Source organism: Elephas maximus, chromosome 11 (genome assembly GCF_024166365.1).
Source record: "Elephas maximus indicus isolate mEleMax1 chromosome 11, mEleMax1 primary haplotype, whole genome shotgun sequence".
Taxonomy (NCBI): domain Eukaryota; kingdom Metazoa; phylum Chordata; class Mammalia; order Proboscidea; family Elephantidae; genus Elephas; species Elephas maximus.
In genome coordinates this window covers 64,716,821-64,743,980 of record NC_064829.1, presented here as the reverse complement: position 1 = coordinate 64,743,980, position 27,160 = coordinate 64,716,821, and the positions used below count along the sequence as shown (strand labels likewise).

Here is a 27,160-nt window from a genome sequence, read left to right as displayed (position 1 = left end):
CATCTCGGTGAGCATCTTCCTCTTTTTTGCTGACCCTCTACTTTACCAAGAATGATGTCCTTTTCCAGGAACTAAAATACTTCACCAAAGTATTTTAGTTGAAGTCTCACCATCCTTGTTTCTAAAGAGTATTCTGGCTGAACTTTTTCTAAGTTAGATCTGTTCATTCTTCTGGCAGTCCATGGTATATCCAATATTGTTTGTCAACACTGGAGCATACCCACATGCATATATAGGTATGGTTGGGGATATTTCTATATACATATTTGTATGTGAGGGATGTATATTCATATATATAATAGAGCACATAGGGGGCACAGCTATGGAAATTTATTAAACATAACCAAATACCTTGTCGGAGTGAGTTATTGGGCTTGAGGGCTAAGGACCATCATCTCAGGAAACATTCAGGTCAGTTGGCGTAACAGTTCAAAAAATAATGTTCTACATCCTACTTTGATGAGTAGCGTCTGGGGCCTTAAAAGCTTGCAAGCGGCTACCTAAGATACAGCTATGGGTCTCGTTCCATCTGGAGCAAAGGAAAGTGAAGAAAACCAAAGACTCAAGGAAGCAATTATTCTAAAGGACTAATGGCCCACATGAACCACAGCCTTCTCCAGCCCTTGACGAGAAGAACTAGATGGTGCCTGGCTACCATTACTGAACGCTCTGACCAGGAACACATTGGTAGGTCCTGGTTAGAGTGGGGAAAAAATGTAGATCAAAACTCAATTCACAAAAAACACCAGGCTTTCTGGTCTGATAGAGACTTATGGAACCCCCAAGAGCATAGCCCTTAGAGACGCATCTAACGTGGAACTGAAGGCACTCCCAGAGATCACCTGATTTCAGCCAAATAATGGAGAGGCCCATGAAATAAACAGTAGTGTCCGAGAGGACTGTGCTCCTTAGGGCAATCAACTGTACAAGACCAAATGGGTAACATTGCCCAAAGGCAAAGGTGAAAAGGTAGGAAGGGGCAAGAAAAATGGACAAATGGAAATGGGGAAACCAGGCTGGAAATAAGGAGAGTGCTGACACATTTTGGGGATTACAGCCATTGTCATGGAACAATTTGTGTACTAATTATTGAATAGGAAACTAATTTGCAGTGTAAACTTTCACCTAAAGCACAATCAAATGATTTTGATGACGTTGTATAAAAGAGAAGGCAATGACAACGGAGTAGCTAAGAAAGGAAATTTTGAAAAACTAGCCAGCATCCATAGGAAAGAATTAAAATGTGAAAAATTGAAGCTACTAACCAGTTGGTTTGACCTTCCACTCCCCAAACCTAAGGGCAAGGTTTCACTGCTTTAATGCTTGTCATCGTTATGATTCAATCCTTCAATTGCTTGTTTAGGTATAGTGAAGACAAGCTTCTGTACAGAAGCAGTCACCCAGATAAAAGATCCAGATAAGTGGAGAAAAGACCTATCAATGTGGAGAGCTAAAAATAGAGGACGTCAGGAAAACAGTAAGAGCAAATGTTATCCTAAGTATTTTGCACAGTTAATTCAACTAATTCACACACTAGCCCTTTGAGGTAGTTACTATCATTATTCCCAGCTTTCAAATGGGGAAACTAAGATACACAGAGGATAGATGAATTGTCTAAAATACAACATTCAGGAAATAGAAGCAAAGGTATCAAGGCTTCAGCTCACTTAATTTGGACACGTCATCAGGAAAGACAAATTGTATGAAAAGGACATCCTGTTTGGTAAAGCGGAGGGTCAGCGAACACAAGGGAAACCCCTCAATGAGATGGATCGCCACAATAGCCACAGCAGTGGACTCAAAACGTAAAAACGGCACAAGGCTGGGCAACATTTTGTTCTGTTACACGTAAGGTTGCCAGGAGTAGGAGCCAACTATTCAAAAGCAAAGAGCCATGTTTGGAACCCAAGCGGCTGATTCCAGAGTCCATGCTCTTACCCATTACACTACACTGCTTCTCCAGGCCAGTATGTGCAAAATGGATGAGGCAAATTTCAAAGCCGCTTTCTAACAAGTTGGAGGAAGAGCAGATGTGGGAGAGCACGGAGGAGACTTGGCTAATGAAGGTAAGGTAAGGGCACTGGGGCTGTGTGGGCTGAGCTGAAGCAGGGAGCCTCCAAGGGACTAGAAACGAAGCCTGGAAGAAAACCTTGAATCTTGGATGAGGAAAAGCAGACACAGGACAGCCCTTAGAAAACTCTGAAATGCACTGAGGTCTAAACCTCTTTTCTCCTAAAATCAAGCTAAATCCTCTGGTTTCCCCTTGTGTACCCTGTTTACAGAACAGACCAACTGATTTTTCCCTTTCTTGTACCCTTAACAACTTGGAAAAGTCAAGCCATCTAGAAGAAATCCAGCATTCAGATTCTGTATTGAAACCATCAGAACTGGCATGAGCAGCTCAGAAATATACAAGTCTGTAATAGAAGCACATTTAAAACCTTACCTGCACATTCCTGGCACCTTCAAGGAGAACCAGAAAAACATTGAAAAATCCTGGCCTCTTTTTTCTATTATACTTCAGGAGCCTTGGTGGTGTAGTGGTTAAAGTGCTCATTTGCTTGGCTGCTAACCAAAAGGTCGGCAGTTCGAACCCACCAGCTACTCCTCAAGAGAAAGATTATACATCAATGAAAATTTAAAACAACTCCTGGCCTCATCTTCAGCAAGATCCCAGTTATTTTATTTATTTATTTATTTGTTTGTTTGTTTGTTTATTTATTTATTTATTGGGATTACTTGTTATGTGTGGTCTCTAAAAGCATCAAGGCTTTCTCCACCAGTAGTTTAAAAAATTAAAACGAGGTTGGGAATAGGCTTGTTTGGGGAGAAGATGAAAGGATATGATTTAAAGGTGCTGACTGACTGAGGGGAAGGAGTGACGGGAAGTCAAGGAGCCTCCGATGAAAACTCAAGTATGGATGGTGCGTGAGGGCATGCGTGTGTGTACAGATGTGTGCATGTGTGGGCACGTCTGGGTGCATGTGATGTGTGTGTATGTGTGCATGTGTGTGTGTGAGTGCTCATACATGTATGCATGCGCATGCATGTGTGTGCATACGTGGGCAGAGGCAGCTGTCACTGAGGAAGGCAAAGACTCCCCTTACTGTAATTAAGCTTTCTGTAAGGGGTGGTGGTTAGTCACCAGGCACGTTTCCCCAACTCTCAGAGCTCCGCTAATCATGCGAAGTCTTTTGTGCCTCAGAGACTCCAGCTCTCCCTCCCACATGGCCAGAGCCTGGGAAGCCCCACATCATACTAAGTAGGAAGTTACTGATCTCCTAGGATGAGTTAATACAGAGAAAAAAAAAAAATTACAGCCCTTGGGAAGTCTCTGGAAGCCACATATCCAAATGCCTGGATGTGGAACATCAGGGAAAGAAAAAGACCAGGAGGAGAAGGAAGACAACAGAGAATTAAACATCGCTAAATGTCTTTACATTTTACAAGGTGCAAACATGAAGCGAGCTATACTTTGCCACCACACTGTAAATACAAGATTACTAGGCAATTATATTTAAACATTACAGAATCTCCAAAAATAATTGCCATGTTCAGGGCAGTTTTTCAATCCCTTGATAACACTATAGTTTAATGGATAGAAACAACTATATCATTTATTCCTCTTACATAAAATGCTGCCAACCATGTAAGTACATGATCAATAACAGAGGTTTACTGTGGGTGTGCAGCCATCCCGAGAGCTACAGCTTCACGTGAAGTAATAAGAGGGAAAATGAGAAGCACAAAATACAGAGAGGAAGTGCTTCAGCAGAGCAGGGACCCAAATGGCCTCTCAAGTGCTTTTATTTTTATGATAAGGAACAATGTCAAAGCTAAACTTGCCATTTTTAAGGGATTTGTAAATCAGCTGTAACGTATTATCCCTGGATTGACTTTTTCCATTTAAGGTTTTGGATATAATTGAAAGGAGGGTTGGGCTGGTTGGACGACTTTGGGGATGAGTAGAGAGAGGGAGATGAGAACTGGAGATGACAACATTTGTCTTTTGACTTCTGACTATTTTCATTTTTCACATACCTGGGCATTAGAAAGAAAATTAAAGTATTGGTTTGGAGGCAGGCCTGGACCCTTTGCAAGCATTAATTTTACTGAAAACGATATTCCCAGGCCAGCCCTTATGTACCTGAGTGACATTTCTAAAATTGATTCAATAATTGACTGCTCTCCTGAAAAAGGACAGCAGAGCTACTAATGGGAGGCATGAGGACGGGGTGGCTGGAGATAGATTAAGAAAGCAGAGGTGGAGAAGGTGACCTGCTTCCATAAATCATTTCCCTGACATTCTCAGTGCATCATTCCTTCCTTGGGAAACAAAAGCCCCCTCCAAGATCATCTGTTTGCGCTGGCTCCCCCTCTCAGAAGTCTTTCCCTCCTTGATGATTGCTAATGATTATCAAGGGCTTTCTATGTTCCATGCACTGTGTTAAGCATATTAGTTGTAGGCCCTCATTAAATCTCCATGACAATTCCACAAGGTATGTAATAGTATTATTTCAGGCATTATGCAGAGAGAATTGAAATTCAGTAAGGTTATGGTGCAATGGTTAAGAACTTGGCTGCTAACCAAAAGTTCGGCAGTTTGAACCCACCAGTTGCTTCTTGGAAGCCATATGGGGGAGTTCTACTTTGTCCTATAGGGTCACTATGGTTTTTTTTTAAGGTTATCTTATATGGCCAAAGTTACAGAATGTGTAAGTGGTAGGTCTGGGATCCGGCCCCCAAAACCAAAAACCAAACCTGTTGCTGTCGAGTCAATTCAACTCATACCGACCCTATAGGACAGAGTAGAACTGCCCCATATGATTTCCAAGGAGCAGTTGGTGGATTCAAACTTTCAGCCTTTTGGTTAGCAGCCAAGCTCTTAACCACTGCACCGCCAGCGCTCTGGGATCTGGCCCAGGCCCTTTGAATTCACAGCTTTCACTATTAACCACTGCCACTTCCCTTCTTAACAAATCCAGTAATTGATTCCATTGAGAGCCAATGGAGGACAAGAGAGACCATTGCCTACATTTACCTACCTGTGGCTAATGCTACCATTGTGCTTGTTGTTTTACATATATGAGCTTATTTAAAAATTAGAAATAACCTGTGGAAAATTGATTATCCCTACTGTATAAAAAAAAAAAAAAACTGTATAGAGCAAACAAATCAATGTTAGAAGAAATACAATCAGAATGTTCCTTATAAGGGAGGATGGCGAGACTTCAGCTGCTTACTTTGGATATGCCATCAGGAAAGGCCAAACGCTAGAAAAGGGCATCAAGTTTGGTCAAGTACAGGGATTGATACAACAGCTACACAGTGAACAATGAACTCAAACATACCATGAAGATGGTGCAGGATGGGGCAATGTTTAGTTCTGTTGCACACAAGGTTGCCAGGAGTTGGAGCTGACTCGACCGCAACTAATAACAGCAACTACTGAATGGAAGAGGAAACTAAAGCTCAGAGAGGTTAACCTCACTTCTAGTAGGAAGCAACACAAACTTCTAAGCCGGCTCAGCCTGATTTCCAAGACTCTGCTATTGCCCCTGTAACAGGCGCCTTTTATAAAACTAAAATAGCCCACCCATTTCACCATCAAAAGCCAATTTGCCCAAACTCAGATTTGCATTAAGGAAAACAAAAATCTGCCTTTTTGACTTGTATTTTGGGGTGTCAGTGAGATAACAAATATTTTGGAGCACTCGGTAGGGAGGTTGATGTACTTCTCAGCTCTGCATTCCTCTGTCAAGTCAGGCCAAAGTCTTCCCTGGTATCATAAAGTGCTTCTTTGCTTGTAAGATCTACTCGCTTTCCCTGCATGAGCCACCAGGAATGAGTCTTCCAGACCCTTTTATTCTCTGGAAAGTGGTTGGTATAGCTTCTCCTGGAAACTCAATGGAGACAGATCCCTCAATGTTGAAATCTTCTCTGCTCCATTGGGATTTGTCTCTTCAACTATGGCTATTCCTTTTTTTCCACGATTATTTCCCAAATATATCCCATTCATAGATGTACTCATTTCTTTCTCAAATCATTAGGACATTGTTCATAAAGATCTATGTCTTCAAAAGTGAACATTTTCTTAGACCCAAGACAGTCAATAGCTATCACCTCATTGATAGTCATGCATAGCTATTTAACTTAAAATTACTTCCATAAAATCTGCAACATATTCCTTTTATTGGGTTCCATACTGACTGCTTTTGGCTAGATTCACACCCTAAAATTCCAATGGGTGTGAGCCAAAGCTGCATAGTTTTGTGGCTAATAATAACAATAATAATGAGCACATTTTGAAAGTGCTAATTACAAATTCAATTGGATTGTGTTCTCATTATAAATGCTACAGGTTTTCTGCCAGGTTGGTACTTGACAACAGTATGTTTTCAAACACCTGTTTACCTTTATCATCACTAGGTAGATTCAGAAAGAGAAACTTTCAAAAAGTTGAGACATATTAAATTTCCAGTGTCTTTCTAAAATTTGGGATTTTTTACCCAGAGTCCTTTACTATAAAAATTGAGGCAAAACAAACAATTATCTACACTTTAGGTAGACAAAGAGCATTAGTATTTTAAAAACTCTTCATTTATCCAATAGAATCCAACAGAGGATTTTTGTGGGTTAGAAGGGAAAAATTTATCCTTGGAATTTTCTTATACCAAAGAAATTTTACTGGGTTTAATTCTATACTCCAGGTGCTGTGGGAAAGTAAGGTGGCAAAGGTGGAAAAGACACAGCTACTGCTTGCACTCTGTTGAAGATTTCCCCATAGACAAATGTCACCAGGCCTAGAAGGGAAAGCTGACTATGAACTCTGCCTGTATGACAAAGACCTAACTTAAGATATTAAACAGAGGCATTGGGGTTAGGGCATGAAAGTATTTTACTTTTTAAATTCAGTTCTGATCACAGAGTTAATGGCGGACTCTTCCTTGAATCTGAGGGCAAGAACACACAGCAATGATGGAGCCACCTTGCCATCTTGCCCTACTTGTGGTCAACATTAGAAATTCTTACTCAAAGAAAGCAGATCAGGATTTTTTTTTTTTTTTAAACCTCATCTCAGCTACATGATGGATGAATTAGAGAGCGGTTCTCAGTCCTGGCTACACATTCGACTACCTGGGTATCTGTAAAAACACCAATGCCCCAGCCCAGACAGGTGAAGCAGAAACATTGGGGTGGGGCCCAGGCATGAGTAGTTTTTAAAAGCTCCCCAAGTGATTCTACTGTAAAGGTAGGGTTGATAATTACTATATTAAGATATGGGGAGGTGTAAGATTTGTAAGTGTCTTCATAGTTCTTTATTTATGGCAAACAATTTGCAAGAAAATGTTTGTGCATGATTCATGGAAAGGAGACCAAGATGGAGGTCAGCATTCAATCACTGGCTTTCAAAAAATAGGTCAGGCTTGAAAGGGCACCAATGGCCTAAAGATGGGATAGCTTGAGCATGATCACTAACAGCAATTGCAATTAATCGAAACTTATTAATTACATGAAAACCTGTGAGTTCAAAGGAGTCCTGGTGGCACAAACAGTTAAGCATTCTGCCACTAACTGAAAGATTGGAGGTTCCAACTCACCTAGAGTCTCCATGGGAGAAAGACTGGCAATGTGTTTCTGTAAAGATTATAGCCAAGAACACCCTATGAGGTAGTTCTACTTTGTCACATGGGGTCACAATGAGTCAGAATTGACTCAAAGGCAACGGGTTTTTTGATATATTTTATATATATATAAAACCAAACCCACTGCCATCAAGTCGATTCCAACTTATAGCAACCCTATGGGACACAGTAGAACCGACCCATAGGATTTCTAAGACTGTAAATCTTTATGGAAGCAGACTATCACATCTTTCTCTTGCATAATACATACATAAAAAACAAAAACCAAATTCATTGCCATGGAGTTGATTCCAACTCTTAATGACTAGGTAGGCCAGAGTAGAACTGGACCATAGGGTTTCCAAGGAGCAGCTGATAGATTCCAACTGCTGACCTCTTGGTTAGCAGCTGAGCTCTTAACCACTGCACCATCTCATATATGCCAAAGAAAAAAAAAAAAAAAAACCCCTTGCCAGTAAGTCAATTCTGACTCATAACCCTAAAGGACAGAGTAGAACTGCCCCAATAGGGTTTCCAAGGAAAGCCTGGTGACCTTTTGGTAGCAGCTGTAGCTCTTAACCATTATACCATGACTCTCCTCGTGTATAGTCTCACCCCCTGGAGGAAAAAAATCTATGTAACAGTGGCATGCTCTTCACCTCTTAGGACCGTGATAGAGGTGGCATCCAAATAGGAAAATGTTAAAGTGCACATGGAAGTCATTCCTGCACCCCCAGTCTTTAGTTTGTCTTTTGCAGAAAGGCAGTAGCCTGGGCACACATGAATAAAAAAAAAAATTCAGTAAGCACTTGAGGTCTGTTTGCAGAGAGCATTCATAGCCTCCCAGACTCTTCCAAGGTTTTCCCCACTAAGTTTACTACAAGTTAGAGCAGAAAAAACAAAAAATGGGTAAAAATGGAGGGTTTATAACAGTCAAAAAGTGGAAACAACCCAAGTGTCCTTGGGTAGATGAATGGATAAACAGAATGTGGTATGTTCATACAATGGAATATTATTTGGTCATAAAAGAATGAAGCCCTGATACATGCTACAATATGGATGACCCTTAAAAACATTATGCTGAGTGAAAAAAGTCAAATACAATAGGTTGCATGTTGTAAGATTCCATTTATATGAAATGTCCAGAATTGGTGAATCCATGGAGATGGAAAGCAGACTAGGGTTGCCAGAAGTTGGAGGGCTTGAGGGGATGGGGAGTGACTGCTGAATGTATATGAGGTTTCCTTTCGGGGTGACGAATATATCTTAGAACTAGATGGAAGTGAGGGTTGCACAACCATTGTGAATGTGCTGAATGCCACGGATTTGTACATTTTAAAATGGTTAATTTTATGTGACTTTTTACTTTAAAAAAATGACAGAGGGTGGTGTTCCATTGCATCTTCCTCTCCAAGTAGAAAAAAAAAACTATTAAAGGGGAGAATTAGTCCATCAACAGCCATTTTTAAAGCACCTTTTTTTTTTTTTTTTATGAACAAGGTGCTGGGCTGGGTACTGGGTGGAATTCAAAGGCAAGAAAGGAAGTTAGCAGTGATTGTTAACTTCAAGAAGCTTACAATCTATTTGATACACAAGACAATCACATGAGACGTAAATGAAATAAGACAAAACATTAAAAGTCTGTCATAAGTTTTCTTAAAACCCGATAATAGTTTAGCTTAACTAGTAAAGAATGTCTGCCTTGAGCATTATGCTCTTTCAAGAGCTATCTATATGGGATCAAACTGACAACAGTGACCCAAAATATTAGGTAGGAAACTTAGGGGGCAGTGAGTTTATGCTAATGGAGGAGGAACAACTCAGAAAAGTAGGGTGAGAATGGTTGCACAACTCAAAGAATCATAATCAGTGTCACCAAATTGAACATGTAGAAACTGTTGAATTGGTGTATATTTTGCTGTGTATGTTCTCAAGAACGAAATAAATAAAAAATTTTTGAACAAGAGCTGTCATGAGGAAAAACATGACGAATTATCAAGTAAGTAATATGGCCCAATGGTTCTCAAAGTTCTTCAGGTGGAGGGCACAGAGAATCACGTCTTTATGGGATGTTATGAAATACTAACTTAAAAAATCTATTTGCTACTTATTTTATCTCAAATACTCAAATACTAAGTTTATATCAAATAAGGTATTACCCGCAATAGACTCCAGTATAGATAAGCATTAGCAGGCACAGATGGTGTATGACACATTGGATAAAATGGGAAACATCTTACTTATTAACATTTGCATGTTTGTGCAAACTGGGAAAGACCAATCTTGTTTGACTCTTGTACTGGAGCACCTTGATCTGACTTGTGGATATCAGTGTTTTCGAGTATAGTCATTAACTTAAGCAACCAACTAATATTTATTGAATGTTCACAATGTGCTGAGAGCAGGGCAAGTCACTAGGTAAAACATAAGGAATTAAAGAGAAATTGTCGCTGTCCTTTTGTAGCTCACAGTAGAGGAAGGAGACAGCAAATAAGCAAGCAAGTGAACAAATGTTTATACATTAGAGAAATGTTGTGAAGAAAATGTCCAGGGTAGTATAGCAAGAGAGAATATTGGGGAAAGGATATGCATCCCAGGCAAAAGGCATGTCATGTGCAAAGGCCCCGAGGCATGGAGGATCTAGAAGTTTTCAGAGTTCTGAAACTTAGTTTTGCTGAAGGTTCAAGGATAAGAAGAGTGCCATAGGATAAGACTGGAGAAGTAGGCAGGGGCCAGGTTAGCAGAACATTGAGTGTCAGAGTAAGGAGTTTGAGTTTTATTATTAGTGCAATAAGAAGTCATAGAAAAAACATTTTAAGCAAGAGAATGCTATGATTAAATTTCTTTTATAAAGATTAACTCTGGCAGCTATGTAAGAGTAAATTAAAGAACGACAAGGTGAAAGCAGAGGGAATCTAGAACAAAATGAGTGCTATTGAGTTAACTCTGACTTCTCTCCCTTAAATCCTACTTTCTGAAGTAAGCTCAAAGCAGCTAGCCCCTAGTGCCTATCCTCCAAAACCCATTTTGGTGCTTCTCAGCATCCAGGTGCCCCCAAGACTCCCAAAGCCTCCCAGACATCCAGAATACCTCCATGGCTAGAAATGTTAATATCCAATATACTGCTTCAAAACAAAGTAATTCCAACAAGCAAGAGAGCATTACCGAGGAAGAAGGAGAGAATTAGTCTATAAAGTGCAAAGACAGTGCCTGGGCTTCTGAGCCCTTGGACCTGAATTTGACTCTGAGCATTGTGTGATGTTCACCTATAAAACAGGTTATGAGAGGGCTACATAAAATGCTAAGTGCCCAGCATACAGCAGGTACTCATAAATATTTTTGTTAGTGTTTTGAAGTCTTCACTTGGACCTCAACTGGGATTCACAACGATTGTATATGATGAAATATTGAGTAGGGTTGCCCTCATGAGATACTGAAAACCTCCAGAGAAATGATTCATTTTAAGGTAAGAATGAGATCAGAACACCATGTTCAGCTCCATCAAAAATAAATAAATAAATATGCCACACAACTGTAGGAAGAAGTGACTATAAGTCATTCAAATCTATTTTAGAAACAATCCCGTGGACTCACTCCTTGGTTGTGGAATGACGGGAGTCTATAAATAAACTGAAATAGCTGCTTTGCTAAAAAAAAAAAAAAAAAAAACAATAATACAAAACATTTTTGCATGGATGCCCCTCAAACTAGAGATGAATTTCAAAAAGTCTAAATCCGAGGCAAGGGTATCAGCCAATCAGAGCAGAACGAATGCCAGCCAGGAACAGCCAGGAACAACCATCAACAACCCTGAACTGTGAAGAGCAAAAGGTCATGATAACCAAAAGATATCACAGAAGGTGAAGAGAAGCTATCACTACCACTCTAATGGCCACTTTGCTATTGTCACAGACATCTTTGGCAAAGCAGATGTTCACTTCAGTGTGATACCACTTGTAGCCATGATGTGAAAGAGCTTCGCATTTCTGTTGGCTGGCTCCTTGACATGTCTCAGTTGCCTGCTGGAACACCTCTTTGAGCCAGCTGGAAGGGGGCAGGCTGAGGGACCCACATTACCAACAAATTCATACAATTTGTTGAAAAAGATGTAGGGATATAGAATTTTAAAACTGTTATACTTTAAACTGCCATGGAAGGGCTTTTACTTTTCATGAAACACAAAACTATTAAACTGGGTGCATGGAATAGCTGCACTGTCAGGCTGTGTAATTAATTAGGATGCTTACCTCTGCAATGGTGGAGTTGCTTCTAAAGCTAAACCCAGAAGAGAATATTGAATGAAAGATTTAACTGTATTTTTCATTTATAGTTGTAAATCAGGGTGCTGGAGAGGGTCACCCATCCATCAGCCAAAGATAAAGGAAAGACAAACAAAATGTCCTGTACTCCTGGTATAATCTCTTTTCCTAACCCAGCATCCTGAGACACTCATATAGGCTGGCACTGAATTTAAGTTCCAAATCACTCAAATCAAAAAGAGCTACTCTCGGTCTGTCATCAGGAAGCCAGCTCTCCAAGGTGTATTTTTATCCCAGCCTCATCTAAGTTATGACAACTCACCTGGCTGGTTTCTGCCATTTGAGTAGAGAAAGGCATCAAAGTGACAGGACATCAGTCTCCGTGTTCCTCATGAGGTCTGACAGAGAGGAAAAACAAACCTGGGGAAACAGATTTCAGAGTATTTTCAAGATGTCTCCAAATTGGAAAGAGAGGGATAAGGCGCTGTTCTCGATTTTTCTTACCCAGGGCTCTCTTCTGAGATTGAACCTCCTGGGTTAACTCTACCTGCCTCTCCTGTAGGCACTGATTGTATTTATTTGTTGGTTTGTTTCATTGCTTTGATCTTGCCTCATCTTTCTATACTTCTAGTTCTTCTCATTTGCAGCCCTAATGTTGTTCTCCTGGTCATTGCCTCAAACTCTGGTTTTCTACGTTGAATACTCCCCCCATTTTCTGAGCCGTCTCCATTACTGGGCTAATTGGCTTTCTGGAGGTCAATATCCTTAGGCCACATTTGTTTCACACATTGGGAAATGGGTGACTCTAATGCCTGCTAATTCACATGAAGCCTTACACACACACACACAGATGTTACAACTGTCAGGGACCTTAAAGCTTGTCTAATCTAGCCATCCCTCTCACTTTCCAGTTGAAATATATTTTTGCTGCCATTTTTGGTATGATTTTAGTCAATTTAATTGATGATCATTGAACACGTATTTCAGCTTTTTTCCATTGTATTTTTTTTTTACATTCTATTTTCCATACTTTTTTGACTCTTTTTTCCCCCTATTTCCTGACTTTTTTTGAAGTGACTGAGTTTTCTTTATTTTCATGTTTTCCTCTACTGGTTTGGTAGATCTACATTTTATTTCTATTATTTTAATTATCATTCTTAAGATTTTAACGTGCCTCCTGAACAGAAGAAAAATTAATCTTTTTGTCCAGCTACAATATGGCAAAAGCCTTACAAAACTTTAACTCTGACCACCTCCTTGAAATAGCATGTTGTTTTGTCCAATGTTTTAGTTTCATCTGTTTGTATATCCTACTGACTGTTCGGAAACCCTGGTGGTGTAGTGGTTAAGTGCTACGGCTGTTAACCCAAAGACCAGCAGTTTGAATCCACCAGGTGCTCCTTGGAAACTCTCTGAGGCAGTTCTACTCTGTCCTGTAGGGTCACTATGAGTCAGAATTGACTAGATGGCACTGGGTTTGGTTTTTTTTTTTTTTTTTTTTTACTGACTATACATCATCATTGTTGTTGGTGTTTTATATGATCAGGGATTGTCTTTATAAACCCACATATTTGCCAGTTTCCTTGCTCTTGATCTTGCATCTCACTTGTTCCTTTGGAGTTTAACTTCCTTCTTCTGAGACACACCCTTAATTTATGCTTTAGCATGGGTCTGATAGTGGTAAGCACTCAGTCTTTATCTGAAAATCTCTTTATTTCACTTTCATTCAAGAATGATAGTGCAGTTGGATATAAAAATCTTGCTTGACAGTTATTTTCCTTAGCACTTTGAAGACATTATTCCACTGTCTTCCGTTTCCCGTTGTTGTTATTGAGAAGTCTATGGTTAGTCTGGTTGTCCTGTGATAGGTGGCCTATCTTTCCTCTCTTGTTTTCTTAAGATTTTCTGTTGATCTTTGGTAGTTCTGTAAAATGTTTCTGTGTATTACCTTATGCTACTTGGCCTCCTGAACCTGAGCTTTGATGTCTTTCATCAAATCCAAAGGATTCAAGGTCTCTTTTCTCCACGTACTTCCTCTTCTCCATTCTGTTCTTTCTTTCTACACTCTCATCGGAATCCTCTTTCTCTCCTCAATGTTCTTAACCTCTTTAGGGTATTTTCTTTGTCTTATTTTCTTTGTAATCTCTCTGTGTAACATTCTGAGAAATTTCCTCAAATCAATCATGTGTTTTCCTAATTCTTTGTTCAGGTTCTCTTTCTGATTTAACTGAAATGCCATTTCCATTAACAATGAAAATCATCAAGCTCTATGAAAACTGTACATTTTGCTGTTGCTGTTAATGGAGGAGATTTCCAGTAGAAGAGGTTCTAACTTAAATATTATTAATCCCATTTTGTAAGCAGCAGATCCAACATACGCACCAGGCCTCTTGCTTCATGGCCCAGGGCCTTTATTTTTTTAAGCCTATTGTCCATATTAGCTAGAGTTTGCAATTACTCTATATCAGCTCTGTCACTGACAGTCATTTTGCCATCAATACATTTTCCCAAATCACATATTTGTTCTGAATACCTTGTTTATGCTTTCAAGAAAAATGTGATTGGCCAAAAATATATGAGATTTTGGTTTCAGATTGAATGTTAAACAGTTCACATTTTTCCATCTGTTTGTTTCAGGTTAAGTTTTCATGTGGTTGATTGATAGAGACAAAGTTCACCACTTAATGAAAACTATCAAGACACATCTTAGGTACTGTTTGCCTCTTGAAACAAAATGGTGGCTATTTAAATATTACTGGGGGAAACCTTGGTGGCATAGTGGTTAAGAGCTATGACTGATAACCCAAAGGTCAGCAGTTTGAATTCACTAGGAGCTTCTTAGAAACCCTATAGGGCAGTTCTACTCTGTCCTATAGAGTTGGTATGAGTCGGAATCAACTCGACAGCAGTGGGTTTTGGGGTGGGCATACCTACCATAACTTTTAACAGATTTCAATGAAATTTGAAAGTGACAGAGATTAATGTCTTAAATGAATCTGTAAATTCATTGATAATTTTCTAATCAATCCTACTTTTATTAAATTATCTTTTGAAAATTTAATTAAAATTTTAATTAATTCCATTTATGAACCACAATAATGTCTCCTAATTACATGATTACACCAAGTGAAGTTGGCTGTTGGCAGAATTACTGGTTAAGATGTGTAAAATCACAAGGATATCTTTTCTCTACAATATACTTAATCTAGAAAATCACCCTTGTGATTAGTGCTCTTTATGCTTCACAGAGTGCATTAGCAGAATCTAAAGTGCTGATACTATAACAAGTGAACAGGTACATAAGCCGTGCCAAGGGAAATTGGTGCCAAATGTGTCCAGCTTTCATTGTGGCAAATTCACAGAAGACACAAGGTAGTTAAGGAACATGTGCTTTATTGTGAGGAAAACTTCAAAAATCACAGCATCTTGGGTTGGCAGTAACTTGAAAGATGGTCTCCTTCACCCCCAACCCTGCCTCCGTCGTAGGCTTTACTTGATGTGGGATCACAGCCGTTTTGCTGCTCTAACTTGGTAGCACATTTCAATTCCAGCAATCTGCTAGGCTCTTCACAGGCTGGTTCCAGAGGAGGATAAGCAGGCATGCTGCCCTTGGCGATCTCAGGATCTACGAGCGTCTCTGTGAATTTCCCACAGGTTGCCTGAATTTGGCAATTTGTTTCCCCGCAGAAGTCAAACAGGAGCATTAAGGCAGCTCAAGTAAGAAACAGAACAGTAAAGATAGAGTTCAGGTTTTGCACTACGTTTACTGTAGGTTGGAGAAGTAGAGAAGAGGATGGTGAGACCATCTCCAGCATACATTTACAGAACCGTCCTATGAGGATAAAACTAAACGAAAGGAAACCCATCCTCTGTTCAGTCCTTGAGAGAAATGGAGTGCTGTTTGTCAAAGTACATTTTCTTCTTCTTGCAAAACATCCTCCTATTTTTGTACTAGGGGCACAGCTCTAAAGTTTGTCTTCTCATGAAACTTATGCTGCCCATAATATCACAGCAGTTTAATTTCTACAAAGGGAGAGGATGCCATCCTAAACCAGTCTTTCATTAATGACAATAATAGCTAAATCAGACTTTTGTTAATAGCAATGGTTGTTGGTTGTCATCAAGCGATCTCCAGTTCACAGCAAACCCATGTACAACAAAAGGAAATATTGTCTGGTCCTGGGCCACCTTCACGATCATACTGCATTATTGCAGCCACTGTGTATTTTGAATGCCTTCCAATCTGTCGTGACCCATAGGATTTTCAATGGCTAATTTTCAGAAGTAGATCTCCAGACCTTTCTTCCTAGTTTGTCTTGGTCTAAAAGCTCTGCTGAAACCTGTCCGCCGTGGGTGACCCTGCTGGTATTTAGCAGCAACATGCAAGCCAGCACAGTATGTCAAACTGACAGATAGTGGGATGACAATGGTAGCTAACTTTTATTCCAAATTGAACATAGCATGATGCTGTGTCATTGAATTTTATATCCCATGAAGTAGAATTGTTATTTCCTTTTTACAGAGGAAGAAATGAAGATTAAGAGAGGTTAGGGGACTTGCCCCAGGTCTTCCTACTTGTCAGCTCTGGAGCCAAGGATTCAAATCAGGCAGTCTCATTCCTAAAGCAGGCATCTAAGAACCCCTAACTAAACTGCATGAAATTGTAGCAGGAAGATGGGGACGGCCGCAATGCTAGCACAACCACCTGCCCTCACACCTGGCCCGAGTTCTTGGAATTCCAGACACCCCTCAAAGCACGGGCTTATGTCAACACGAGTTTTCTAGAGGAGCTGAGGTTATCTGGGAATCTGGCTGCCAGCATTCGTTCTCTGATCTGCCTTACTCCATCCAACAACATAGACCCGGCTTTCTTGCCAGCAGCCAGCAGTGCAGGGTAGCCAAGACTAACAAGTGTAGGCACTGTGCAGGGGATGGGGCACATGAATAGCACTATTCTTTGCTGACCAACACTGGCCCCATTGTTTAAGGCAATGAATAGAGCTGTGTGGAAAAAAAAAAAAAAAAATTCACACACGAAGCAAAAGCCGCAAAATTTGTCTCTTTGTGATGGTTTCAAGACTGGGTGAAAAAGTCGTGCTTCACCTGGTGCTACTTTACATATTCTTTCACAAACAGAAAGCACTTTCTGGCAAAGGAAGAGCCTTTTTCTTAAAATTAAAAAGTTACAGGTCACAGTGCAGGTGGGAGAACTGGGAGTCGACCTCAAAGTTCAAGGGCATTCATTCATTCAATACAACACTGAGGAGATCGAGAGTGATGATACGTCACTTTGATTTAATGGAGTTGAGCTCTGCTCCCACAGTCGTCTTGATCTATTCAGGATACATTTTCCCAGATGACAGAGGGAAAGTTAAACACACGGGCATTAAACTACTGTATGTAACGGGGCTCTATTCAAGCCAAATAATTGCCAAAACTTCTTTTCCCTTTGACAGAGCTGGGGTCACTTGGTCCCAGAACCATCTGTGGAGCGGTGTTGCTGGGCTGCAGAATATCATGACCGAGGAATCTATCCCTAACTATTTTTGTCCTCTGGGTACCATTAGATGCAGTCAGAGCCCCACAGGCCAATCAAAGCCACTACATTACCTTCTACACGCGGAGAACTTACTCCTCTCAGAATGGCAGGAACAAACCAACAGTGCTGATACGGGCCCATGCCCTCTACACATCATCTCTCGTTCTCGTTCTCCAAGCATTTGTATCATTTGTAAAATCACCGTTGGAGGTAGATGCTTTGCAATACAAATAGTCCTAAATAGAATTCTGGGTGAATTAGGATTTTGCATATCCTGGTATCTTACAGTTCTGTGAATTTAGTTTCTCCAAATTGATGGTGTATTGAAACAGAGAAATTTTAGAGGCAACTGAATGCAGTGACGAGAGTATGTTTGGGCTTGAGACACAAGCTAGTGTAAATCCTGGCTCCACCATTTATGCAGGTTGACTATTTGTTAGCTTGTCCTGGAAAGACTCTGTTTATATCTGATGCCCTAGTGTGACAGTCAATATTGCCGTTTCAAGAGTGTTCCTGTTTAGACAACAGATGATACCATGTGTCTGGATCATGCAAATTGTTAACGAGTTCAGCTGCTAACTGAAAGGTTAGAGGTTTGAGTCCACCCAGAGACACCTCAGAAGAAAGGCCTGGTGAATCAGAATAGAGTCCATGGCAACTGGTGTATAGTTATGTCACCAGGGACAAGCAACTTAACTTCTCTCAGCCTTGCTTTCCTCATCTATTAAATCAGGACAATACTGTCTCCCCGTAGGATTAGTGTTAGCATCAGAAAGAATGTATGTAGATCTCTTTGTATATTGTTTGAAGCATAGCAGGGACTAGATAAAGAGTGGCAGAAGTCCCTGATGCAAACAGCAGACAGTTAAGCACTCAGACTACTAGCTAAAAGGTTGGTGGTTCGAATTTACCCAGAGGCTCCTCAAAGACAGGCTTAGTGATCTGTTTTCAAAAATCCACAACCTTGGAAACCCTGTGGAGCAGCTCTACTCTGACACACAGGGTCTTCATGAGGTGGAATTGGCTTGAGGGCAACTAACCACAACAACAGCATTGTTAGAATTTTCTCTGGAGATATTGCCTTAGAGCCGTAGTTCCAACTATTTGAGAAATCACGGACCTCTGACACAAAACTAAGGTTAGAAAAATAAAAAATGAAGGAGTGACTTTGTGCCTCTCAGGTTTTATTTAACAAGTAAAGACATTAAAGAAAAAAAAAGTCAGTAATTATAAACATCTTTGCAAGAAAGAAAGGTTATCTTAAAAGCTGAAAATGTAGGGGAAAAAATCTTAGACTGAAAGACTGTGATATAATTGAAAGTAATTACCTTTTTTAAAACATATTGCTTTTATTGTATCTCATTTAGCAATGGCTTAATGAAGCTCATGGAATAATAGGGGTCAAGGGCAGAGAACTGGGGAAATATTGCCCTGTTGTTCGGTGCCATGGAGTCGATTCTGTTTCAGTGACCCTGTATGACAGAGTAGAACTGCCCCATAGGGCTTCCTAGGCTATAATCTTTAAGGGAGCAGACCACCAGGTCTTTTTCCTGTGGAATGGCTTACGGGTTCAAACCACGGACCTTTCAGTTAGTAGCCGAGCACTAAACCATTGTACCACAGGGGCTCCTTAAACAGTGCCCTAGAGCCATCTTATTTGTCTTGTACTGTTTGTTCCATTTCTGACCACGGCCTTCCCTTTTATTCTGTCATTTAACCCCTGCACTTCTCAAGCATTATTTTTATTTTTACTTCACCATTTGATGGTGCTGGGTTTTGTTTTTTGTGGTTTTTTTTTTCACCATTTGATATCTTCATGATATTCAGCAGTCTTCACTGTTAAACATAGTGCTTAAAAAAAAACAACATAGTGCTCAGTAGGATATAAATTGTTGTTGTTAGGTACCATCGAGTTAGTTCTGATTCATAGTGCCCCTATGTACCACAGAACAAAACACTACCCTGTCCTTTGACTTGCTCACAATCATTGTCATGGTTGAGCCCATTGTTGCAGCCACTGTGTCAATCCATCTTGTTGAGGGTCTTCCTCTTTTTTACTGACCCTCTACTTTACCAAGCATAATGTCCTTCTCCAGGGACTGGTCCCTCCTGATAACATGTCCAAAGTATGTGAGATGAGGTCTTGTCATCCCACTTTTAATGAGCATTCTGGCTATACGTCTTCCAAGACAGATTTGTTCATTCTTTGGCAGTCCATGATACGTTCAATCTCTCTGCCAACACCACAATTCGAAGGTGTCAATTCTTCTTCAGTCGTCTTTATTCCTTGTCCATCTTTCTCATGCATATGATGAGACTGAAAATACCATGGCTTGAGTTAGGTGCACCTTAGTCTTCAAGGTGACATCTTTGCTTTTCGACATTTTAAAGAGGTCTTTTGCAGCAGATTTGTACAACACAATGCGTCTTTTGATTTCTTGACTGCTGCTTCCATGGCTGTTGATTGCGGATCCAAGTAAAATGAAATCCTTGACATCTTCAATCTTTTCTCCGTTTATCAGGATATGAATAGTACTGCTTCCATCCATGTATTTTTGAAGCAGTCAAGAAATCAAAACACAAATTGCATTGGACAAATCTTCCTCAGTAAATATTCCAATTTTGCCAGCATAGTTAAACATGATTGTTACTCTAATTCACCTGTGTATTTTTCGGTAAGCTTTATACACTACTGGAGATTCCAATCAATATAGCAGAAATTTAGGTTATTCAGTGAAAGGAAAAAAAAGAGGTTTTGTCTCACGCCTGTAAAGACAATTAATGTATTTATTTCTAGCAGTTTCAGCCTCGCCTGGGCTTAGTTTTGGCTTTCAGTCTGTACGTAACTCAGAAGCAAAAACTCTTAATTTTTTGATTTCTCAAACATTCCCCTTTGACAAAAAGTTGGGAAAAACAGATTCAAGTGGAACGGCTTGTCAGAGAGGATGAGGAAACTCTCGAAGGGAGACTTGCCACCTCCATTCCATTTTTGCAGTAAATGCCATTTAATGTCTACAACTACTTCCCTAGCATTTAACCTAACAATGCTTTTAAAGATTTAATATTACCCTCTTTTCCTTCAAATGATATTTGCATAAGCTATAATTAAGTTTTTGGAGTCTTATTAAAAAAAATTATTGAAAGACATAAAGTGTGAGGCAAACATGGTAAATTGGATTAATCACACACAAAAAAAACGATAATAGCTTCCAAACTGTAAAGTTAAATTTACTTATATTTCCTGAATATTATGACGGTTAATATTTTAAGATCTATTTATAATGAGATGTATCTTTGCTTTCTAATTTGCTCCTTTATTCGAAATGGTCTTTAACAACTAAAATCTTGTAACCCAATATCATAATCAAGCCATTGAACTTTTAAATTGAAGCCAGGTTCTTTTTAAGCACCTTCATTTGCAAACATCAGGAGATGAAAAGCATTTATTCTTGGATGCAAATTTTTTAATTGTTTAGGAAAGTAGAAGCTTCTTTGGACCTGAAATACCAATATGAACCACCCTTTAGCAAATATAAATCTTTTGAAAAGATGCAAATTCGCCACTATCAGTTTAACTCTACCATTAAGTTTCTATTTAATATAAAATACTGCATTTCATTGTATTACCATTTTGTATTTTTGCTTTATTAATGTTCTCAGCGATTTAACAAATCCTTCAAGGAGCAAAAATGTTCCTTGCTAGCTGTGCCAGAAACAGAACTCACACAATTTGTGATCCTACAGTACATGTCACATGAAGCTGATAAATGGCAAGAAACACAGTTTTTTTCAGCAACATTTACTTCAATCATTCCTCTGTGACTGGAACGTTTTCTACAGGACTTACCAAAGTTCACTGCAACATTGAAAAAAGGAAATTTGGGATGAACAACCGACCAGTGTTAAAAAGTTAATCAAAACTCAAAGAATTGAAACATAAGGTTTATTTTGAACAGCTATTCTATATGCATAGAGGAAGACCATTCTAATTCCATAAAAAAGCAAATGGTTCGAAGTAAACTACTCACAGTGAGGATTATAAAGAGGATGGAGAAGACTAGAAGATCAACTACTGCCTAATCTTAACATGATTGATTGAACGCTGCCTCCCCCTACCCCCTTTTACTGAGATCAACTGATATCAGGTTACTTCTGGCCTGACTGCTAATAATTTGGCCCTTCACCTTCCTGCAGCCAGGAGACTTTTGAGATTTAAATTAGGAATGCCTAGAGTTGTTCAACTGCTAACCAAAAGGTCAGCACTTCGAATCCAGCAGATGTTCCTTGGAAACCCTATGGCGGCAGTTCTACCTTGTCCTATAGGGTCACTATGAGTCAGAATTGACTCAAAAGCAATAGGTTTGGTTGTTTTTGTTTGTTTGTTTTTAGGGTCTTTTTCATTAAATCAGGGGTAATGATTTGTTGACTATCCTTTTCTAGCCGAATAAGACAAATTTACATTGGTCTAGAGCGTTTCACCCTGGTGGCCTAGTGGCTAAGTGTTATGGCTGCTAACCAAAAGGTCAGCAGTTCAAATCCACCAGGCGCTCCTTGGAAACTCTACAGGGCAGTTCTACTCTGTCCTATAGGGTCTCTATGAGTCGGAATCGACTCTACCACTAAGGGTTTGGTTTGGTTTTTAGAGCATTTCTGGCAGGTTTTCGTAGTTTAGGTCAGACTGTGAATGGTTAATATTTGGTTTTGTGAATAAGAATAACCTTAAAATCAAAGTAAGATGTCTGTTATTAATTTCCCTCTTCAACACCAGGATGCATGGAAAATATGTCAATAATGAAGGAAGATCATCAAGGTTGAGGTGCCATGGTTGCCCTTGGAGTTCGTCTCATTTAAGTCCTCCGAACACAATGTTTTCTCAGAACTTTGGACCTAAAATTGCATTAAAAAAACTGGAGCATTTGTGGCTTCTTTTTGAAGGTGGCAGTTATTTTCAACATTCTATACAACAAAATGATAAAATGACAGGAACTCTAAATTAAACCTTAGCAGGCTACCAGACTAAGCTTTGTGTGCACTGCTGGGCTGGGAATAGCCCCGCAGACATGTCTTTTATTTTTTATCAACTTAACAAATGTTTGTTTTCAATTTGCTTTTGACAATGGACTTAATAAACTCTTTCACCTAGTTAAGATTTATGAAAAGTATTTCTCCCCTTATTTATCTCATTTATAGAATTTTTCATTTGCATAATGGTAAGACAGGGGCATTTTCATTCCTGCCTTTCAAGCACTTCCATTCTAATTTTCCTGGTAATAGTAAGTGCACTTAACAACAATGGTCCATTGATCCAGCATGTCTCCTACCTGCCCCGGAGCAACTGGGCAATTGTTAACCATAGAAGCCACAAAACAGATAACGGAATGGACCATTAGCGCAAAAGCACTGCCTTAATGGTTTCAATAATAATTAATATGCAGGATAGCTAGTCCTGTCACACACCATTTCAGACTGGAATTGCATCTGTCAGTCCAAATCCTGACTCCATTCGAGGCATCCAGCACTGAATCTAGTTAGACAGCTAACTGAATTAAAACAAAAATCTACAGATGCATGATAAACGCACAGGATGCGATGTCACACGTGAATGACTCCCGTGCAGGCCAAATGACAGATGTATTTCCGCGACTCCAGGCCAGGCTCCAGCAGAAAGCACTCTTCATTTATCAATAATTGGGCCTTAATTTCATTTGGCAGTGGTGGGGTGGCATGCTTAGCTTCCTCTCCAATAGACAAACACTAATTAGACATTTTTGGGAGGCGGTGGGGTGGGGAGCAAGAGCCTCGCTCATTAGATTTTATTTCGAATAGTCAACCCTCAGCAAAGATAGGCCTTATCCTTTGGAAGGGAAAGGTCTGTTTCACCCACAGCTCATTATTAGTGATAATCTCTTGCCATGGGAACCCTTTAATTATTAGTCTTCCATTTTGATAAAGATGAGAAACTGGAGAGATTGGGTGGGAAAAGAAATGTGAGGATGGGTTGCATTTATACATCAAGTCCCTGAAAGCACTTGCTAACTCTTCTTAAAGAACTCTGCTGAAAAAGTGTTTGCTTTGCCTTTTTGGTCAATGTGTGTGTGTGTGCACACGCCCAAAAGAAAGAGAGATAGAGACACAGAGAGAAGGAGACAGAGAGATTTGCAAATATCATAGACAGATGGACTGGCAGTGTGAAAAGGGAAATTGTAGAATGATTCTTAAAATTGTAATTGTAAAGGAGAAAACTATTGGGATTATTTCCTCAGATTATTATATGAATTTTCAGATAAATTTTAATGCAGTTGCTCCTATTTTAGGTGAATTCATTGCTATAATTAGTAAAATACCTGATCAGTTCCTATAAGGGTTAGTGTACCCCACCCCCATCCATATAAGAAACAGCACTCAAAGTATTTACAAGCATGTGTACAAGAGAACAGACCAAATCTCTACTATGTGTCGTATGAAACACCCTTTAATTACCAAAGATGTGTGGAAACATCCACATTTTGGCCACGTTCCCCTTCTATCTACATTGTGGGGATTAGCGTTCCTCTTTCAATGCCTGCAGAGTCCACATGTTCATCTGTTCCCGTTTTTAAGCAAGAGGCATATTGGCATGGCAGACCATGTGCTGCGGCCGTCCCCCTGAGTGGACCTTTCTCCATTTAAGGAGGCATTACTAGTTGCTCATTTGGGCTTTGAACTGGCCCTGTTTTCTGTTTCTCTTGAGCTTCTTACCGCTCCCTCCAAATCCTACCCCATAATGAGTGAAAAATGGGGCTCTTGTTCTTCAACTTCCACACAAAGCTGATGTCAGCATGGAGCCCTATTGCTTCACTCTTGGGTCTATGCTACTCCCTGCCACTCAGACGTCCCTAAATATTGCATTTATTATTTTTTATTGGCATAGGTGAAGGTGGTGATGTTGTCCTGAGGACTGATTTCTATGCCCAGATGATCCGTTGAAGCTGGCTGCCTGATCCAACATACAGCGTAATTGAGGAGGATGAAGACCAGAATCCTTTCCTGTTTCACCCCAGTAGCCATGCCAAATTCAACAGAGAGCTCTCCATATGGCCTAACACAAGTGAGGTAATGTGTATATTATGCAATAATAAATGAGGTCTCATAGATTTCAATGGCTCGTAGTAGCTATCAGAAACCTTTCCGAGTAACTCATGGGAAACTGAGCAGCATGCCATAAATGGGAAAGCCATAAATAATTTTGCAACTCAGCCACTAGGGCTGTGGTGAAATGCTGTGCTTGTATTATTGGTTCTAAACACTGACAGACATGTGAGCTGTCTGCCATTTTGTAAGCAGGCACCCCTGCAGAACACCGGAGTGTGGGAGAGTTGGCAATTTATTTGGGAATGATGTGAATGCTTAAGGAGTTTTGAAGACTGTGGCCTAAATACTATCCTATTTGTAATTCCAGAGTAACAGAATTTTTAAAGACTGTTGGCATTCGTACTACTCAGGAGATTTTTAATGAGAAGGATAAAACAGAGTACTCATGGGTATATTGTATCATTATTTAAAACACTCTTTGACTTCCCCTGTGGGAGGATTCTACTTACCGGTTCCCCCATTGAGGAAGCTTGTTCACTTGCCTTGGATGGCCAATGAAAAGTGATTGAAAAAGTCACATGCCAATTCCCAGCAGGAGTTTGACAAGCAACCATGTGATTCTGTTTTGTTTCTCTCCAACATGAAACCAATAAAATCCCACACAGGGGATACCCCATCAGCCTGGGTCCCAGAGGGAATATATGCGGAGCAGAGTCTATGATAAATGCGTAATGTGAGCAGAGTTAGATTGTTATAATTATAAACCACAAAGATTTAGGGATTATTTAGTACCGCAGATTACTTTAACTTAATTGTTAAGAGATCATAGCACATGTTTAAGATAATATGGATTATTTACTTCATTTTTTAAGATATTTTATTGTATTTTTGGTGAAAACATACACAGCAAAACATGTTCCCAATTCAACAATTTCCTCACATAACATTCAGTGGCATTGGTTACGTTCTTCACATTGTGTCAACATTCTCATTATTTCCATTCTAGGTGTTTCACTCCCCTTAACTTAGTCTCACTGTCCCCCAAACGTTTCATCTATGCTTTAGAGTAACTGTTGTTCATTTGGTCTCATATAGATAATTTTTTTTAAAGAGTTCAGTACTTAAGGGTGACATTCTTTACTTTTGCGCTAACCAGCTATTTAGTTAAAAAGGTGATTTTGAGGCTTTAAAGAGATTGCTTATTAACCTTGATTGGCTTTTAATTGGTATAATTTTGAGGAAAAGGGTCAGCTTTTCCAAATTGTTCCTGGTTTTCATAGCTTCTTCCTTTCGTCTACACAATACTTCCAGTTTTTTTTTCCCCCCCCTTTAACCTTCTTAGGGAAGGCAACCTACCTAATTCATATATTTTCATGGTCCAGTTGAAAAAAAAAAAATCAGTGATAACAAAGAAAATTTTTTAAAAAATGTCTTCAAGGAATAGTTTTGCTTCAAGGTTTAAAGATTATCTCAGGGCAATATCCTCAGGGATTCCTCCAATTATATAGGTCCAATAAGTCTGGATTCTTTAAGAATTTTAAGCTCTGCTCCACATTTTTCTCAGTTTCTATCAGGATCCATCATCTATTGTGTCCCTGATCAGAACGGTCGGTAGTGATAGCTGGCCATCGTCTAAACAATTAGTCCTGTTGGGTTATTTAATTCTAATTACCTTAGCATAAGCATTGCCAAGCCATGAACCTGGACAAATGACAAGAGAATTGGTTTTCAGTTATTAAATACAGATAATGATTTCTGCTACTGTTGACCCTTCTTTATTTGCACATGATTCCTTGAACTGGCCTACAGAAGTTTGCAACCAATATGTACTTGCCATCACTTTGGAATATAAAGCCGCTTGTGTATATTTTATGCCCTATCTGTGCTACCTCCTTTTCATGCCTCCAGGTTTGCTTAGCACTCTTTTCCCCTTCTTGTTCCATAAAAAAATTCAAAGACCTAATATGGAGTATTTCAAAGTTTTCTGATCTACACTAGAGTAGATTAATAGAACATAATGATAACATGGTCATATTGGGCTCACAATCTGTCATGCCCAGAAGGGATCAAATTGCTTGTCCAAAACCTCTTCTAGAAAATGCAGGCCTGGGGACACCTGACTTTGGTAGAGGTTCTTGGAACTTAGGTTGAAGTCAACGGTGGGTCAGACTTGGCTAGAGGTCTACAGAAGCTACAGCCATGGACTCCGGGGATAGATTCCAAGAATCAACACCTACATAAGCACACAGAGGAAAGAGTGGGAGCTCAGGTATGGAAAAGAAATGGGAGACCAGAGTTCTAAAACTGTATAAAGTCCCTAGGGCTGTCAAAACAAAATACCAAGAAGCGGTGGCTTTAAAGAACAGAAATTTATTGTCTAGTAGTTCTGGAGGCTGTAAGTCCTAATTTAGAGTATGAGCTATGTTGCTCCTTCCAAGGGCTTAGAGAGAGTATCTGTTCCATGTCTCTCTCTCTCTGTTCTGTCTGGGAGATTCTTTCCTGTCTCTTTCAGCTTCTGATAACCCTGGGTGTTTCTTGGCTTTCCTTAGCTGTAGATGTTTCCTCACAGGGTGTCTTCCCTCTGTGTGTCTCTGTCTCCGTGCCTGTTCTCCCCTATAATGAAACACTAGTCATATAGGAATAGGACCCACCCTACTCCAGTGTGA

The 27,160-nt window shown here is 39.7% G+C and overlaps 1 long non-coding RNA gene across 1 annotated transcript in view; it reads left to right on the top strand.

Annotated features, from left to right (window-relative positions):
• The first annotated feature begins 2,024 nt into the window (after positions 1-2,024).
• LOC126085352 (uncharacterized) overlaps positions 2,025-27,160 on the top strand; it is a 31,234-nt gene continuing 6,098 nt past the window's right edge. Inside the window, exons 1-2 of the long non-coding RNA XR_007519258.1 lie at positions 2,025-2,066; positions 24,334-24,515. This is a non-coding gene — a long non-coding RNA (uncharacterized LOC126085352). The remainder of the gene's footprint in view (positions 2,067-24,333; positions 24,516-27,160) is intronic.